Genomic DNA, 20,070 nt, shown 5'->3' on the forward strand with positions numbered 1-20,070 from the left:
ACTGTAAAAGTGGAACGAGATCACAACCATTACAAATAAAGTTTCAAACTACCAAAAAAAAGTGGTGTCTTTTATTTTCGATTGATGGGTGAGTAACTAACGATTTTTAGCTTTGATTAGGTCAGGTGCTGCGACCGATCAGCGATACGTTGTGCCTACGACTGTTGAGCCTACGTAACCGGTACGGACCCAGATTTTTATTCGTCCAAGGACTGTCAACTCGGCAGAATTCTGCCGATGCAGCAAAAAAAAAAATAATGGTGATCATATTGCACAACCAAAGTGCTGCAAATATTCCTGGAAATGAATCCAAACCCAAGTATATTGACAAAGCACCCTGAAGTCAACACAAATTTGACGCGAAAGTTTTGGTAGTAAATCTTATCTATTATTCTAGTGAATGTGTGAAGCAGCCTCTTTATAAAAGATGCGTTTCAGTGTAAACAGGACTTAGAAAAAAAACAGAACAAATGGTTTTTTGCGGCAAAATCAATTTATTTTATTCAAAATAGTCTCCTTCTGCTTTAATACAGCTTTTTGGACTGTCCAAAAGCATGTCGAACGAGTGTTTTAGCTCGTTGGCCGGTATGGCCGCCAGTATGCCGGTGCAAGCCTTTTGAATGGCCTCTACGTCTGCATAACGCTTTCCTTTCATGGGCAAATGCATTTTTCCGAAAAGGAAGAAGTCGCACGGTGCCATATCAGGTGTATACGGGGAGTGGTTAATGGTTAAAATGTGATTTTTGGTCAAATAATCGGTCACAAGCGTCGAATCGAGTGTTGGATTCTGAGCAATTTTTGGTTGTCAGTCAATTTGTGCGGAACAAATCGTACACACACCTTTCGTAATCCCAAATGTTCGGTCAAAATGCGATAAATCGGTTTTGGAGATGTTCAATTCCATTCAGGCACAGTTTCGATGGAATTTCCGGTGATCACGGTTTTTTAAAGGTAAAGTTTTACCAATTTTAAATCAAAATTTAATGTTGGCTCTTTGTTCGAAGATCATTTTCGCACCGATAACACAAACATACTGACAATTAAAATGCTATAACTTCACTTCCAATCGGTGAAATTCTCACATAAACGACGTTCTCAAATAAACGCTCAACTTTAGAAAAACCCGTGCGACCTAATACAAATGAATGGCAACTATTCTAAAAAAGATTTCCAACTATAAAATTTCGTAAATATAAATATATGTACATACGTGTCTCATATTTCTTTACAATAATTTTTCAAAAAAGGCAATCTTCTCAAAAGTGTATTTCCAACATTATTATGGAAAGCATACGTGTGGTATTTACATACATATGTACAGCAATTATTTCATCAATTTTAACATTTTTATATATGCTTATTGGAAAAAGTCTCTTCACCCTTTTGATATCACTATAGATATGTATAACTATCACACATAATTAATTTCTAAATAAAATAAAAATATTTTTTTTCGTTATTCAATTTTTGAACTAGCGACTGTATGGGTAATTAAACTTCCGTTAACATTGGATGAAGGTAATAAAAAGATTGAAGGAAAGATAAAAATGACTTTGAGTTGACAATATCACCTTAGGTCATTAACTTTTAGGTTAAACAAAAAAAATACTTTACTTCTTTTGTGTTTAAGTGCGAAATATTTATCACTACACAATCGCTGTGGACTATATTCGATATATATTCTTACAATCTAATGATCGATTGCTACGAAGTGGCATTGTTCGAAAACCTGTCCCGGAAATAAATACTATTTCATTATAATAACTGTTGGAAATGCAATAGTTTTTGTGAGGGCAAACATTTTTTCAGAGTAAAATAAGTATGGTACACAAATATATTTTAAAAACGATGTTATTTGAAACAATACATTACTACATGCGGATTTTGATACGTGTTGCTTCGAGTTTTATATTTGTGATAATAGGTTTTTTTAGGGTTCTCAGAAAAAACTATAAGGTTATATAATTAGGTATTATAAAATCTGAAAAATAAAAAAAAGCTATAGACATGCTTTTATATAAGTTTATCAGGCTAACTTCAGCTGTCCTATAACAGAATGCTTCGATGACTGATGTAGCTTGATTCAATGTATATTGAAAACATTTTGGCCTTGACAAAACATTTATAATGACATAAATCACTGTAATATAACAGACAGAGATGTATGAAGTGAGTAGCGCGACGAAATTGTTCCAATATATAAGGAGAGATGTAGTCATAGTGAAAATTTTTTCTAACAGTATTTTCTCAAGGCGAGTTGTAAGGTCGAACGGAACAACAGAAGCAGTTTCCCATGCTTCAGGCTTTAAAGAATAGCGGAACGAACGCACAACTGGTATAAATCTAATAAACTGAATTAAGCAAATGGAGATGGAATAGCAGACAGCTATATCATATAATAATATGATATTCCAATACTTTCTTTTTTTGAAATCGACTTCATAACATAATAAAAGCAACTCATGCTCTGATATTTTGACCAGAGAGCTGAGTTCACATTAAGCGAAAAGAGATAAGATGAATCGAAGATGGTTAGAATATAGTTTGAGTTACTAGTTAACTAAGAGTTATATGTTTAAATTTGTTTCTACGAAAAATATTATAGCTCTCTTCGATTCGCCCAGCGCTGCAGAGTTGCGAATCGAACAAATTATACCAAAATTTGGCAGCACTGAAAATTACGTTTATACCAGTTGAGTGAGGGCCCATAGACTCTCTTGTAAGAACTTAAATCGATAACTTTGTAGTTTACAAAAAAATTTTAGACAAAAGAGCAGCGTACAAAGATACGTTAGTCCAGAAGACTAATGAGCCATGCATAGACCAGTTTTCATCCTTAGCGAAGTCAGTTGGATTGACGTTACGTAGTCCATGAGAAATAGTCATACTTTAGGATGTCAGCTCTGGAAATGAAAGCTCTGCAGCTAAACTATGGATATCCCATCCAATGTTTCATACCATTGAGCGCCAAATGCTTGATGTCTAGCATTGCTATTATTCCGCTGATACCTCGCTCTTGACATTTTGACATTTCCTGCATTTATTTAAGTCTATCAGCCTCATTCTGTAATCGTGTGCCACCACTAGACTGTGACCAGTGAGTGCTCCAATCACGTTCCTATAGCCCCTTTCATCAACAGCAGGAACTTTATATAATTCCGATCTACCATTTATACATGACTTTTGTAGTTTGTCACCCCGGTAGATCATTCCATCACATTTCAGACTTACTTGCCATGTTTCTGTCTAGATCCTCGTAAACACAATGGATGGTTCTACTAATGTCGATGACGTTTCCGAATGACAGGCGTACACCACTCTTTGCAGTCTCGTTCTCTATCTCATAGCCTTCGATGCTTTTGTAGCCTGGCATCCAGTAGAAGTGAAATCGCCCCTAGACAAAATGAGTGTATAAGAATCATAATTGTGTTTACGTTAAAATTTCCTGCATGGTTTGTATGCATCGTTACAAACAGAGACGGATCCAGAAACAGTTTTTGAGGGGGAGAATAAACATTTACTTGTAACATAAAGAATATTATTTTAAATATAGTAGTAGTTACACAGTTTAATATCATGGTGTAAAAATTTCAAATCCACCTCTAATATCAAATCATCGTAGACGTGAGGGTGACATACTCTATTGCAATGTATATCAGTGTAATGCGGCGAAGTGTCAAAAAAGAGCGTTCAGAGCTCGCATTCGTCACAGAAAATGTGCAGAATATGCGAATAAAACTATGAATTATGGGATATAGGTCTACAAACAGTTCTTCAACGTTTTCCATGCGGTAATCAGTGACTTGTTGTCTTTTGACTTTTATTTCTGCCCCCAAAGGCACTGGCAGTCACAAGTCAATCGTCACATGACGTTGTCATCATCCAAAAGCCTTTTGAATCTATCTATCTATTTTTGGTTTTCAGAGTACATACATGTTTTGGAAGCAGCAAACTCACTTGAAACAAATCCAATACTTCTCTTCAAATCTTTGCCGATTGTATCCAACAGAGGAATCTACACTGAGACCCTAAAGTATTTTTCGCAAGTTCTCACGCAGAAATTTTCGTGTTTTGTTTGTCGGCCCTAGATTCTTGGTAAATTCTGGTTAAATGTGCCTCATGTCAAATACAAATAATAATATAAAAAAATATTAATAATAACACAGGTCAACACGATTTTTGGGTCTGACATCTACATGTTAAATTTTAGTTTCTCCTACGACAAAAATAAGGAAAAACATTTTTTTTCGGTTAAAGTTTGCTTCCGTAGAAATTAGAGAAATTTTTCGATTTCTAAGCAGAAATCACTGATTTTTATATTTTTTCTACAATTTCACTATAGATTATAATTTGAAAACTTTTTTCTAGACATTTATAAACAGAATACATAAATTAAAATTTTTTCTTTTGAATATGCTCATATGAGCTCTCTCGTATTAAACACCAAATATACTTATAGATGTAGATCAGCCCAAAGCAAACATAAAGAACTAAAGATTAATATTTAAGTGTTTTTCAATGTCTAGAATCAGAATCAAAGCATGAGAACAGAAACCCAAAAAAAATATTTTTTTTGTTGACCGGTGTAATAGATAAGCCCTAACATCTTCAATAAGCCTATATGTACCTATATAAATGGGTATATGTGCAATTATTTCTTTAAACTTTAGTGCATTGATCATATTTTGAGTTTGTGGGCAAATGAAATTGCTGCAATAAAAACAAAACTAAATAACACAAGCGAGATCAGTTCATTGACCATCGTGGCGCCAAACATATTATTGACTACGGACGATGAAACTAATCGAAAACGAATGCTAATACGAGCAACTGTGACGAAATACAGTTTTTGATTGATTTGTGCTTTTTTGTTTTTTGCATATCCGTTATTGATATTTCGGCTGCATAGCATAGACCCGACATGAGTACTTACATATGCATGTAGGGTGGTGTGTGTGTGTATGTGTATGGCTAAGTAATGGAGCAACAGAGTTGAGCCTTTTACCTGCCTTGCGCGCCATTATCCATCAATATGCAGCATTTGTACTGAGGAAAGAGCGAACTAGAAAGTACTTTCACTATCGTCTCGCATATACATACATACACATGTGTATGTAACTGTGTATATAAATATATTTGAGCTATGAGTGGGAGTTTCACTAAAACCGAGATATTATACAGAAAATAAAGCAGAAATTGTGTCGACTTGCTTGTGTTTTTGTTGTACAATGCGGAATTTTTTGTCATTTTCGTATGCAAGTATGCAGAAATTTTGGTATTTTGTTTGTGTTAAGTGTAAGTGCGTGTGGCAAGTAGCTGTTAAAATTACAAATAATTATTTTGCTTTTAATTACACGCCGAAACGCATTCGCCTAACATCCAAAGGAAGTAGAGCATTGAATTTCACATTTCACGGTTTCTGCCCATTACTACCCATCCACCCATCTGTGTTTTGTGGCGTGTTTAGGCGCCCGCAATTAACATTAATTCGTATCTTCATATACACGTACATACATGTGAAAATACTTCCAGTGTTGGTAATGTGTTAAATTTGTTGTTTTATTTCTTATATGCGGCTAGGAAATGGTTTGTGGCTCAAGTGAAAGCATTTAGGAGGAAAAATAATAATTTTAGGTGTGTGGAGGCAGCATGTACTTGTAGGCCTAAAGTGGTGCTATAGTGGCTGATGTACAGAGCATACTGAAGTTATGAAAGGAACACTTCTCCAGCTTGCTGATCAGTAGTGAAAATGTAACAACTGGAGATGCCGAACCCGATTTGCCAATCGATGACTATGGAATAGATTTTCCATTGCCCGACTATGATGATGATCTTAGAAACAACAAAGCGGCAAGGGTCGATGGATTGCCGGCCAAGCTATTCAAATAAGGCGGCAAAGAACTTGCAAGGTTCATGCATCAAGCCTCTTTGCAAGATATGCTCGGGTGAAAGCAGGCGCGACGATTGGAACCGAAGTATGCTCTGCCCAAATCGGCAAAAGGGGACCCCACAATCTGCGCCAACTACCTTGATATAAGCCTCCTTAATATCGCATACAAGGTCTTACCGAAAGAAGTGTGTGAAAAACTGAAGCCCACCGTCAACAGTGTGGCTTTAGACCACGAAAATCTAGTATCGACCAGATTTTCATCATGCGTCAAATCTTGGAAAATACCGGCGAACACATCACTTCTTTGTCGTTTGCAAAGCCGCCTTCGACAGCACGAAAAAAACTGTCATAGGGCCAGTCGCTATGTCTGAACTTGGTATCCTCGCAAAGCTAATACGGCTGTGTAAATTGACGTTGAGCACCACCAAAATCTCCGTAAGATCGGGAAGAATCTCTCCAAGCGAGATTTCAGACTAGGAGACTCCCTATCGTGAAACTTCTTCAATCTATTGCTGGATAAAATAATTCGAGAGATAAATAGATAAAATAAAATCTTCTATAATAGCATTGACAGACGGCAGCGCTAATCCGGATTAATGCAGTTAATTAGGAGTTCAGGAGTTAGTGAAGATAATTTCGTTGCTAACTCCCATTTAATCCTAAAAATTTTAGAGAGTTAGTTGCATTTTCGTTGAAAATATTTTAAAAATGACAATCAGCTGTTTACGAGAGTTTCATTTTCGTTTGTGTCGTCTGTCACCCAAAATTCTGGATTAATATCTTTGACCTTAGCCACCGCTTTTCCAGACTAAATGAGGAAGCGATCGGTTGGTTTTGGTTGTGAACGAGGACAAGACGAAATCTCTCTTGTCATCAAATAAACAAACATTGCACAGTCGCATTCACGACTTGGCTCGCACGTCACTGTTGACAGTCATAACTTTGAAGTCGTATATAATTTCACCTATCTTGGAAGCAGCATCAATATCAACAACAATATTAGCCTTGAAATCCAACGCAATATCACTCTTTTCAACAGGTGCTACTTTGGATAGAGAAAGCAATTGAAAAGTAAAGGCCTCCATGGATGAATAAAAATCCAACTCTACAAATCCCTCATCATTCCCGTCCTGCTATATGGTGCAGAGGCAAGGACGATGACAATATCTGATGAGTCGTCCTTACGAGTTTTCGAGAGAAAAGTTCTGCGGAAGATTTATGGTCGTTTCCGCATTTGCAATGACAAATATCGCAGTCGATGGAACGATGACATTAACATAGTTCAAAATTAAAAGACAGCGGCTACGCTGGTTAGGTCATGTCCTTTGAATGGAAGAGAACACTCCAGCTTTGAAAGTTTTCGATTCAGTACCCGCCGGTGGAAGCAGAGGAAGAGGGAGACCTTTACTCCGTTATAGAGATCAGGTGTAGAAGGCAACGGATGTATAACAACAGTGCCTACAAAAAGTGATGGCACTTCAAAAATATATTGTAGATATGTCGGGATAAGTTAGATCTTTACGTCTAAGGCTTATGTGAAATTTTGTATAAAATGAAATATTATAATATTTAACATCTTAATTTATAAATGTCAGTATTAGAATGACTATTTCCGCATTTAACAGTAGAGTGTACTGCTGAAGCCATGCACGTATGTTTTTAAGTAGATATAATCTTGCAGGTACTCGAAAATATGTTGTTAGTAAATAAACAACATTTTCGCAAACACAATTCGAGTGATAACAAATAAAACGCTTGTTCTGAACAGAAAAGGAAAAAAATGTTAGAAAATGTTGATAAACAGTGGGCACAGTAAGCAACATAGATAAAGTTGAATGTTGATCTACTCGAGACAGTATTATGACAACCGTAGTTATCAGCTTCAATAATCACCTGTAATTGTTAAAAGCATGTTGACTAACATACGTGAGTACTCATATCCATATACATATACAAATATGAGTACATAATTTCACTATTGCACATATGTGTCAATATCTACGGAGTTGTTATCACCATTTTATGTAGAAGTTATTGTGTCTAATTATAGAACAAAGCAATTGAAGCTATTAGAGCGATTTTAATTAAATTACGTATACACACTGGTGGACTTGGGGAGAAAAGGACGTGTGCAAAATGTCAGATCAGCTTCTCAAAAACTAAGTGACTAGTCACGTATATATACATACATAGATGGACAGACGAACGGACGTACGGAAATATGGATGTGGCTAAATCGACTCAGCTCGTCACCTTGATCATTTAAATATATTTTTATAGAGTCTTCAAACTTCGTGGTAAACTTAATATATGTGCCTTGTTCTGGGTATAAAAATGTGAGTCTTTGTTTATACTTTAAGCATCACATCACTACCTGCGACTAAGTCTTATACTCTCGAAGAGCACAAGAAGTCAGTGGTTCAGCGTTCAAAGCTCGAGAAGTTCGGATTTTATAAAAGTATATACTCCCCTAGCGGGGCAGGGGGTGAAATTTGCCCGCAGTGAGGCATGCCTATCGTAAGAGTCGACTAAAATTCAAAATGCACTATGTCTGTTATTTTGCTTGCCACGAATTGTCAGCCTAGTCTTGTCAGAAATGATGCCATAATATTCAGCTTGAACTGACATTATAGACTTTGAATGAGTTTCCTTCTAATGAAAAGACATTTGAAATTCAAGCGACAAATATCACCAGTCATTGGGTTTGAGTTTGACTGGTAGTAGCAAAAGTTACAAAGTCTGACCGGAGACTTAAATCTAGTAGAACGGGAAGCAGTTAGCCCTTGGAGTTCGCTCCGATCTGCTCATTTGGTTTGACCCTTTGGGGAGATTCGTGATGGCTGTAAACCTAAAGGCAGGTAGAATTGAAAATTCAGTTCAGGATGGAGTCGCACTGCGGCCTGGTGCCGGACCCACAGTACGGCAGAGGTTTTGGTCGGCATCGAACGCGATCAAGGTGGAAAAGGTGTCCCTTCCATCTGACCAATTCGAACCAAATAATACTTGCAAAAAAGGATGTATTATTTGGCACGCTGATCAACGCATTGTTTTGATCTATGTGTTTTTGAGCACCGTGGGCCGTCGTCGGCAGGTAATCACTTAAAAACATAACTGTTGTTTATAACGGCGTCAAATCGCACGATTGAGGCAGCCAAAATTTGGTTTTTAATAAATCGAATGTGACAATCGCTGTGCGGCTTGTGGCGCCCTCATGTTGGAAACACATATTGTCCAAGTCCATATCATCCAATTCGGGCCCAAAAATATTCGGTTATCATTGAGCGATAGCGATTCCCATTCACAGTAACGTGCCAATCTTGATCATCACGGAAGAAGTACGTTCCAATGACGCCATCGGCCCATAAACCGCCCCAAACCGTGCGCATATTTTGCATATTGACGAAGTCATTCAGTCAGAAATGAGCCTCAACGCTGAGGATGATTTTTCGATGAAAATTTGGATCATTTTCAAGTTGTTGCTCAGCTCAATTCACGAACATGTGACGATTCTGGTGGTCAAGAGGCTTCAGTTCTTGCGTCAATAAATAGCGGCAGCAATATTCTCGATACTACGGGCACTTCTTTGTCTCACTGGCACGGGAACATTTTGTACTGTGCCTGTGGACCACTAGACGCTTAATTGCTGATCTGGCAGGACGATTATGACGACCATAAATTGGACGTAGCGGCCTTAAAGTTGAGGTCACTGGCTCCGAATTTCGGTAGTAAATTTTAATAATTTCGAAATGTTGTCGGATCGTAGTATATCTTTCCATGATGGCAAACTTTACCGAAGAGAAATGTCAAAAGGTCAGGAAAAAATATGGTGTTGGATATATGGAGCAATATATTTGAATTCAGCTGGTTCTCGACTACTTAAATCAAAAAATGTCTTCAATATCTCCACTACATGAAAACTATTTTCAACAAGACGGCTTTTATAGCAAAGTACGATATTTTCTTTTATTAAATATTAAATGATGTCAGTTTTTAAAGTCAAAAACGGATGTTTTATAAATCTGCAATAGCGGTGAGGACAGTCTAGATCAGGGTATAGATTAAATGTAATCTAATCACTTCAAATTTTTGGAACATGGTATAAAGCAAATCTGTATTTTAGTAAATTAACCGTTATATAATCCTAAAAGCAATATTATATAAACGATTTATGTCCATAACCAATAATGGGCTCAATCAAGTTGATATTTATTTTTGAAATTTCTTATCACCAACATTTTTATTAAAAGTGTATTTCGGTAAGTTTATCTACATATTATTTATGTATATATATAAGCGTCAAATTAATCGGTTAATTGAGATTTGATACGAGTGCTTGTAGATAACACCGCTTTATAATATTTACGGCTACAAAAACACACACACATATGTTAATAAGTACGTCAAAGCGTAAACTCATGCCCACCTTTTCCTTTGTTTACATCTATTTAGTGCCGACTAGTCAATTATCGCACGCCGGGGCACACTAGCGATAAGTACATATGTATGTATGTATGGTACAGAGATAGCGACTGCGCAGCGTAAAATTAACCACGACGACGCGATGTCAGTCCAAATAAACTTTCGCTTTCATTACTAACCACACTGTGTCTACATATTCATACATACATAAGTAAGTGTGTGTGGCTAGAGGTGTGCTTCTGTTACTTTGTATGTACCAGGTATCGCTGAATATATGTATTACGCTACATGCTCACATAGTGGATAAACAAAATTGAAAATAATGTAGATAACAAAATACACAGGCATGTTTGTATGTATGTACGTAGGTAAAAAAGTTATTATTGCTGTTCGGGTGTCATTTAGGAGTGTCATCGAGGATGGCTAGTTATATTTTTCAAATAATATATGTGTAAAGTTTTATTCCGCACATCATTGGTTCAATTTATATATTATACAGAGAAGGCATCATTTTTATATTTGTACATTGTCTATTTCACCCATATTTCGTACATCTCTATCAGGGTGTATCTAGTAATACCGAGCTTTCATTGAAATCGATCCTGAGATATGATTTTTGGTCCATAAGTGGGCGAGGCCACGACCATTTTCAATTTTTAAAAAAGCCTGGGTGCAGCTTCCTACTGCCATTTCTTCCGTAAAATTTAGTGTTTCTGACGTTTTTTGTTAGTCGGTTAACGCACTTTTAGTGATTTTCAGCATAACCTTTGTATGGGAGGTGGGCGTGGTTATTATCCGATTTCTTCCATTTTTGAACTGTATATGGAGGTGCCTGAAGGAAATGACTCGGTAAAGTTTGTTGACATAGCAACAGTAGTTTCGAGATATGTACAAAAAACTTAGAACGCAGCATAAAACAAAAAATACGTCCAAATATGCCCCTCCCTAATGCAATCCTTTGTGCCAAATTTCACTTTAATATCTTTATTTATGGCTTAGTTATGACATTTTATAGGTTTTCGGTTTTTGCCATTTTGTGGACGTGGCAGTGTTATTTTGCCCATCTTCGAACTTAACCTTCTTATGGAGCAAAATACGTGTATGTTTCACTGATATCTCAATATTTATCAATTTACAGCTTGCACGGATGAAAGCATTTAATATTTTGTAACTTTGGTATATATAACCCTATATCTGACTGTTTTAGAACTTACAAACATCCGTTATGTGAACAAAACTATAATACTCTCCTTAGCAACTTTGTTGCGAGAGTATAAAAATTATTATTGCTGTTATTAGGGAGTGTCACAGGATGGCTAGTTATAAAATAATATATGCGCACATAATTGCACATAAATATACATATTTTTATATTTGTACATTGTCTATATTCATATCGGCATCTCTATCTGCATCTGTTAATGAGCTCAAATGATCATAGATTTATAAATTTTCTTCCAAGTGTGCATAATATTATATGATAATCACTTGTATATTCCTTTAACGTGATTCACACACGTGTTTACCCTAAAGGTGTGGTTCGGGAAACACGTGAACGCAGCATAAAACAAGCTCGGGTTGGGCTAATTGAGGAGTGGTTCTTATGTACGTAGTGTTATGTAAAGGACAAATGTGTATTTAACCTTTTAGGTAAAATCACATATCTTAGGACCTGATCGACCGATTTCAACCAAATTCGGTGCATAACATTATTTTTTGTTACAGGCGCTCACTTCCCACATAGCATAATTTTAAATTCCATTTGATTCCTTCACTCTCTATTATATAAATCAAGACGATGAAAGTTAACATCACGAGATAAAACTTTGTACGAATAGTGCTTTTAAGTATCAAACAAGAAAAAACGTTAACTTCGGCTGCACCTAAGCTAATATACCCTTCACAGGTGCATTTCTTTTAGTAACTATGTGTTAAGTTTATATGGAAGCTACATATATGCTATAGTAATCCGATCTGACCAATTTCTTCGGTGATTACATTGTTGCCTTAAAAAATAATCTATACCCAATTTCGTGAATATATCTTGTCAAATGTGAAAGTTTCCCATACAAGAACTCGATTCCGATCGTTCAGTTTGTATGGCAGCTATATGTTATAGTGGTCTGATATCGGCCGTTCCGACAAATGAGCAGCTTCTTGAAGAGAAAATGATGTTTGCAAAATTTCGAAACGATATCTTAAAAACTGAGGGACTAGTTCGTATATATACAGACAGACGGACGGATGGACAGACAGACAGACGGACATGGCTAAATCGACTCAGCTCAACATACTGATCATTTATATATATATACTTTATGGGGTCTCCGACGCGTCCTTCTGGGTGTTACAAACTTCGTGACAAACTTAATTTACCCTGTTCAGGGTATAAAAAGGGCCGAAACTGTTCAAATCACTGCGAATCGAATATGTTGACCCCAGTACTTATAGTTGACTTTTGACCGAATATATCGGTCAATCTGTGAGATATATAATTTGTAGATAAAATGCAGAGAAATTTCTTTTCTGACAATAGTATGTATGTGTGTCAAAAATGGTTTGTATCGGGTTAATGCTTCCTTTAGCAACACAAAGAATTTCGAACGTCGGGGCGACTTTATGCCGCATATATCGGCCAACATATGAGTTATCTCAATGAAAATGTTGGTGTTGCTAATGGATGGATGTGCGGTATTTTAATGAATCTCAGCGAACATTTTATCAGTATGTGGCATGTTAATAGTATGTTGTATTGGCAAAAATAGATAAAATTGGGTGGATATAACCCCCAACTCCCATACGACATATAAGGGTCTTCGTTTTTCTAACAAACCTTATTTCGTATATGTCGGTCAGCGTATGAGTTATAATGTAAATAAAATTGCCTGGATTCCGATTCTCTGGTTTACGTTTACCTTAAGGGGTTACATGGGCTTACGGGTTTCAAAAAATTGAATTGTGCGCTCGAGGCTAGCTAGGCTAAGTGCGCCGTCTTTAAACGCGTTTTTTCGAAACTGTGTTTTTGAAGACCGTTGGCAAAATTTTTCGGGAACTACCTAACCTTCATCAAATTTTATACAGGTCTTTGAGATACAATTCTTAAAGACTTGGACGAAGGATTATTTCTTTCGATTACAACTATTTGAAAAAAATGTCGCGAAATTTTCACTGAAATTTTAATTTTTTAGTAAAAATTTCTGCCAAAAATCCAACTTTCAGTTTTTTCCGTCGTCCAAGTTCTAAGTTAAGGTTTATCAAATCTAATTCTTGTTTGTAGACTTTTTATACCCTGAACAGGGTATATTAAGTTTGTCACGAAGTTTGTAACACCCAGAAGGAATCGTCGGAGACCCTATAAAGTATATATATAAATAATCAGTATGTCGAGCTGAGTCGATTTAGCCATGTCCGTCTGTCTGTCCGTCCGTCTGTCTGTCTGTATATATACGAACTAGTCCCTCAGTTTTTAAGATATCGTTTTGAAATTTTGCAAACGTCATTTTCTCTTCAAGAAGCTGCTCATTTGTCGGAACGGCCGATATCGGACCACTATAACATATAGCTGCCATACAAACTGAACGATCGGAATCTTGTATGGAAAACTTTCACATTTGACAAGATATATTCACGAAATTTGTTATATATTATTTTCTATAGCAACAATGTAATCTCCAAAGAAACTGATCAGATCGGTTAAACATAGCTTCCATACAAACTGAACACATAGTTACTAACAGAAATGCACCTGTGAAGGGTATTTAGCTTCGGTGCAACCGAAGTTAACGTTTTTTCTTGTTTTCTTTGTGAAGGGTATTACAGCTTCGGTGCAACTGAAGTTAACGTTTTTTCTTGTTATGAAGAATTTTGGTCTACTTTGAATTATGCACTCAAGAACTCAGCGCTACCAAACAACATATGCCTCAAGCTTATATTGTCGATATGTGTGCAACAACAAATTTGAAAGTAGTTTTTCAGAACACAAATCCGCTTGTTAGGAAATAAAAATACCGAAAGTAAAGTTTCAAATTTGCATCAAGATAATAAATTAATTTTCCAATTTAAATTGCTTTTGCTTTTAATTAGCACTTAGCGTAAACTGGTGCGAATAATTAAAAACTAGTTCTAAGATGCAGACAAACTTCGTTCCATTTTTTATACTCTCGCAACAGAGTTGCTAAGGAGAGTATTATAGTTTTGTTCACATAACGGTTGTTTATAAGTCCTAAAACTAAAAGAGTCAGATATAGGGTTATATATACTAAAGTGATCAGGGTGACGAGTAGAGTCGAAATCCGGATGTCTGTCCGTCCGTCTGTCTGTCCGTCCGTCCGTCCGTGCAAGCCGTAACTTGAGTAAAAATTGAGATATCATGATGAAACTTGGTACACGTGGCTCCATAAGAAGGTTAAGTTCGAAGATGGGCAAAATCGCCCCACTGCCACGCCCACAAAATGGAAACCGAAAACCTATAAAGTGTCATAACTAAGCCATAAATAAAGATATTAAAGTGAAATTTGGCACAAAGAATGGCATTAAGGAGGGGCATATTTGGACGTAATTTTTTTGGAAAAGCGGACGTGGCCCCGCCCCTTTAAGTTTTTTGTACATATCTCGGAAACTACTAGCTATGTCAACCAAACTCTACAGAGTCGTTTCTTTCCATTTACAGTTATGGAAGAAATCGGATTATAACCATGCCCACCTCCCATACAAAGGCTATGTTGAAAATCACTAAAAGTGCGTTAACCGACTAAGAAAAAACGTCAGAAACACTAAATTTTACGGAAGAAATGGCAGAAGGAAGCTGCACCCAGGCTTTTTTTTAAATTGAAAATGGGTGTGGCGTCGCCCCCTTATGGACCAAAAACCATATCTCAGGAACTACCAAACCGATTTCAATGAAATTCGGTATGTAATATTTTCTTAACACCCTGATGACATGTACGAAATATGGGTGAAATCGGTTTACAACTACGCCTTCTTCCAATATAACGATATTTTGAATTGATGCCTTCTCTGTATAATACGAGTATAAACATTAGGAACCAATGATGATAGCGGAATAAAACTTTACAAAAATACGGTATTTGAAAAATATGTAAATGACGGATAACGAAATCTCGATTATCACTTTATCATGCGAGAGAATAAAATGTTCGGTGACACCCGAACTTAGCCCTTCCTTACTTGTTTTGTTTTTAATTTGGTGTGGAAGCTGGCTTTGAGTAATTATGTGCAGCTAGATGGTTGCGAGATACTTTTTAGCTAGTACTAGAACCAGAGAGGTTTCTGACGAAATTCGACAATGCCAACTCGCAGGACATTGCAGTTAAAAAACCCGCAGTTACTTGCATAGAAAAAGGGCAATCAGCTAACTAGTTGGTCTCATGTTTGATACTAGTTGAAAAGTAGTTTTTGACTACTTGATTTGCTTGCGGGGTACCGGTAGCTGTGTCATTATCGCAAAACTCATATTTAAAGGTTAGGATTCCAATGCAGCTGTTGAAAAGTGTAAATATGTAAGTTGGCGCTCATTAAATGTCTACACATAAAAATTATCAAATGCCATTTGGTTAGAAAAATCGCTTTATGCTAATTTTATAAAGCAACGTGGAAGATTATAATCATTTAGTAGCCGTTTCGTAATTAGTTAAATGAGCTGGCGTCCGCATGGGAAACTAGTTAGCTTCGATTTATGAAACAAATAAACAAAAATATACATAACTTGGCATGTTTTCATATTTGCTATCATCGATTATCTGTGAATATATCAAAATTTTATGTTTTTTTATATTTGATCTTTTTGGTTCCGTTAACTGATTAATTGAAGAGTTCGAAAAGCCATTCGAGATTCGAGAAAAATATCGTCTAATATTCATACAATATTGTTTTTGCTTACGAGTTCGTAAAAAAGTTCAAATATATATATTCTTTTCAATAATTTAATAGGCAAAGATGTGGCATCATCAATATGATTGAATGAGATAGTGGTTCCATTTGGTTTGTTGGTTATACATAGCGTTCAAGTAGGCTAACGCGATAAATCAATAAAAAAACTCCTGAGACATTAAATTCTATCCCCGAGATGGTTTGAGAGAGCTATGTCAAAATCGGACGATGGGCGAGGGGCGATCGCCCGTTTTCAGCTAAAATCACATATCTCAGGACTTGCTCGAACGCTTTCAACCAAATTTGGTATATAAAATTCTTCAAACATAGTCTCCAAGTAGGGTTCTGAGAAACTTATTTTATTGCATTTTTTCCACAGCACAACTTTTGCTAGATTGCTGAGAATAGATGATGATGGTGATAAGATGACGGTGAGGTGAGAACTAATCTGGAGAAAACGAGCGAAACAATAATCATAACGAATAAGCTATCATCAACAACAAGAATTATGTTTCTACGTGAAGGATATGCTTCGATGAGTTTTTGCTGGAAACTGAAATACAATTGGGGATGAGAATTTTTTCTACGACGAAGTAAACTAAATTAAAACCTTATAAATCCATCAAAATGAAGGTTTAGACGATCAGAACTTCTGATGAGGAGGAATCTGCTTTGGAGTTGTGTTGAAATATTTTATTTCGAAATGGTCTATCGCCATTGGTAGTATAAATAGAGTGTTACTAGACATTAAAGGCCGAACCGATTTTAAAATTGTTGCTTCAAAAGCAAAAAAAGCTAAATAAGAAAACGATCAAGTATTTGAAAATTTACGATTTTTGTGAACTTAGAAACACTAGAAACAGTTTCAGTAAACATTTTTAGTTGAAAATATTTTATAGAGGAGTGTCTTGCCTCCTAAGAAAAACAAATTATTACAATAAAGCTGTCAAACCAAAGATGTTTGGGAAAGTTTTTAATAAAATATATTTTAAAATAAGGGTTGCCAGCTGTGCTAAAAATAGTTTATGCGATGCCAAGATTAACAACTTATTGCGATACGAATTAAAAAATGTTTGATATACATATGTAGTTTACAGTTGAAAATATTTTTTAAACAGGGTTGCCAGCGTTAATAAAAATTAATAATAAAAAAATTTAACAAAAATACGAATTATTACAACATATATAACAAACTAAAAAGGATTTAGAAAACTACTAGTAAAAAGTATTTTATAGTGGAGTTGCCACATATTGCCAGAAAAATAAAAAAAAAACAATTGGAATCGATCGTTTTCTCGAATCTCCTTAGTTCGATATCCATATTGTAATAATTTGTTAATTTTTTTTGTAATAGGTGGCAACTCCTTTATGAAATATTTTTAACTGTTAGTTTTCTAAAGCTATTTAGAAAAGATAAAAAGATTCGAGAAAACTTACGGCTTAATATATGTATTTCTTAAAGAGGGTTGCCATCTGTCCTAAAAATATTTCAACATAATTGTTAAAACCCACGAATTACTGCGATATGGATATCAAACTTAAGTTTGTTTAGTTTTTTTATTATAGAAAAAAAATTTAAGAGCTTTGAGAAAGCTTACTGTTAAGAATATCTTTTGAATGGGGTTGCCAATTGCTAAAATTTGTTTAAATAAAATTTATAAAGTAGTTATTTCCAATATGCATAACAAAGTAAAGAGTTTAAGCGAGGCTGAATTTTTCTCTGTAGAGTTGCCAACTGTTTAAACATATATTTGCTATTTTATAGATAAAATAAATTAAATATTTGTAAGTTCGTAATAAATTCGAACGGCTTAAGAAAGATTTCTGTCTAAAATTTATGAGCAAGCCACCTAAAATCGTTAAAAATAATCAGTGCTTAATTCGTGTCAAATAAAGAGTAAATGAGTTTTCTCTGACTGAGAATACAATTTCTCGCTTAAAAATGTTGAAATAATATCGTTTTGTAAGTTTTTCTATAACTGCATAATTTTTACTATTAATTTTTAATTTTAAAATTTATATATATATATTATTTATATATTTTATACTTCATATTATGCCTGAAAATGTCATGTCCCTCAGCTGGCAAGTGCTGTGACTTATTACGTATGTATGTTTAACAGTCTCGTTTCCGCTTTTCATACAGTTTGACACTTTTGGATGAAAATGCGACAGAAGCTTTTCAAGTTTCACGTTTCGATAACCGTTAAGCTGCGCGTACTCACTTTACGTCGTTTGCATTCGACATGCTGAAGGCTGCATTACGCACTTGAGTGACGCTCAAGATAAGCTTATGCTTGCACGCACCTTGAGTCAGAGTTACTTTTTTAATTTGTACCATTTCACTCAAACCATGAAAGACCAAAAGTAAAAGACTAAGCTTGAGTAAAAGTTCAGCTTAAAGAAGTACATACATGCATACTCCTACACACACACACAAATGATACATACATATATACATGTAATCTAACAAACAAGTGCCGACTGCTGACAAGCAATATTTGGCTTAAAGTCGACAAACCAGCTACTGGTTAGGCATGGCTGCTTGGACGAAATGGTAATGTATATGTAGTGCAACTGGCTTTGCGGGCTCACTCGCCTTGTTCGCTGGCTGGCTTACTGCCTGGCTGATTAGCTTAGTGGTCGCTGGTTGCTGGCAGCATTGAGTTGCTGGGCTGCTTGAGTTTCTCACACACACACACATACAGTGTCAGTGGAAAAGAACTCAAAATCATTGAGTTGTTGCTGCACACAGTGCTATGCGGCATGCGAAAGAGTAGATTTGTATATACGTAATTTCTTTAGTTGGAGCTGGTTTGGCTTTTTTGGTTTGCTGCTTTGTAGAAGTGCTGCGCATGCGCACAAGTCGAGCAGTTCAGTCACAGTTACCAACTCCAACGGTTGAGATCAGTTGAACGGTTAGTGCGCAAAATATAAGGCGTGGAAAAGTTTTAGCTTGAAGTTATATTAACCACAAGAACAAATATATATATACATATTTAATATGGGATTGTTTTTTGTTTCTTGAAAAAAATTATTTGAAATCAAGCTAATAGTAGAAACTCGCAAAAAAGTTGTTGTGAAAAGGCAAGCATATAACAAAAAACGCTTGCGTGTGCATTTTATGGATTCGCTGAAAAACTAAAAAGCAAAATTTATTAAAAAAATTTAAAATATTGAAAAAATAAAATTTAAATATTATACGTGGAAGTGACTAATTTGCATGCAGAAAAATTACTATTTAGTTAAAATGGAATAGTTTAATTAAATTTTTTTTTTTTTTTATCTTTATTTTTAATTTTTTTTATTTTTATTTTTACTTCCTTTTTTTATTTTTATTTTTTTTTTTAAATTTTTAGTCAAATTACAGTTACAGAAAAATTTAAGCATTTATTAAGTAAACCAGCAAACATAGACAACGCAATAAACTTGTGCATTCACTAAAATAATTCCAGCTGCGCTGCGCTTAATTGCCTGTGCTAGCAACGATTTCACTTTTCAAATGCAAATTAACTTTTTTACAACTCCTTTTAGTTTGTGTTCATTTGCATTCAACTTATTAAATTAGCTTTTTTGATTAAAATTTGTCTGCTATTAATTATTAATTTGTCACAATAATTAAATTTATTTATTAATTTTCTTTTAATAAAAAAACAATAAGTTTTTAAAAATTAATAATTTTTCCACTAAAAATTAAATAATTCATTACTTTTTTTTTATTTAAAAAAATAAATTTTATAAATTTGAATAATTAATTCACTAAAAATAAATTTATTTATAACTTATTTTAATCAAAAAATAAATTTGGAAAAAATTATTTATTATTTAATTATTAATTTAAAAAAAATTTAAATAATTTAAAAAATTTTAAT

The 20,070-nt window shown here is 35.0% G+C and overlaps 1 protein-coding gene across 1 annotated transcript in view; it reads left to right on the forward strand.

Moving 5' to 3' along the window:
* Positions 1-18,990: 18,990 nt before the first annotated feature.
* LOC126762542 (probable chitinase 10) overlaps positions 18,991-20,070 on the forward strand; it is a 53,693-nt gene continuing 52,613 nt past the window's right edge. The window contains exon 1 of the mRNA XM_050479372.1: positions 18,991-19,116. The gene's annotated coding sequence lies outside the window, so the exon portion shown is untranslated. The remainder of the gene's footprint in view (positions 19,117-20,070) is intronic.

The sequence above is a fragment of the Bactrocera neohumeralis genome, chromosome 6 (assembly GCF_024586455.1).
Source record: "Bactrocera neohumeralis isolate Rockhampton chromosome 6, APGP_CSIRO_Bneo_wtdbg2-racon-allhic-juicebox.fasta_v2, whole genome shotgun sequence".
Taxonomy (NCBI): domain Eukaryota; kingdom Metazoa; phylum Arthropoda; class Insecta; order Diptera; family Tephritidae; genus Bactrocera; species Bactrocera neohumeralis.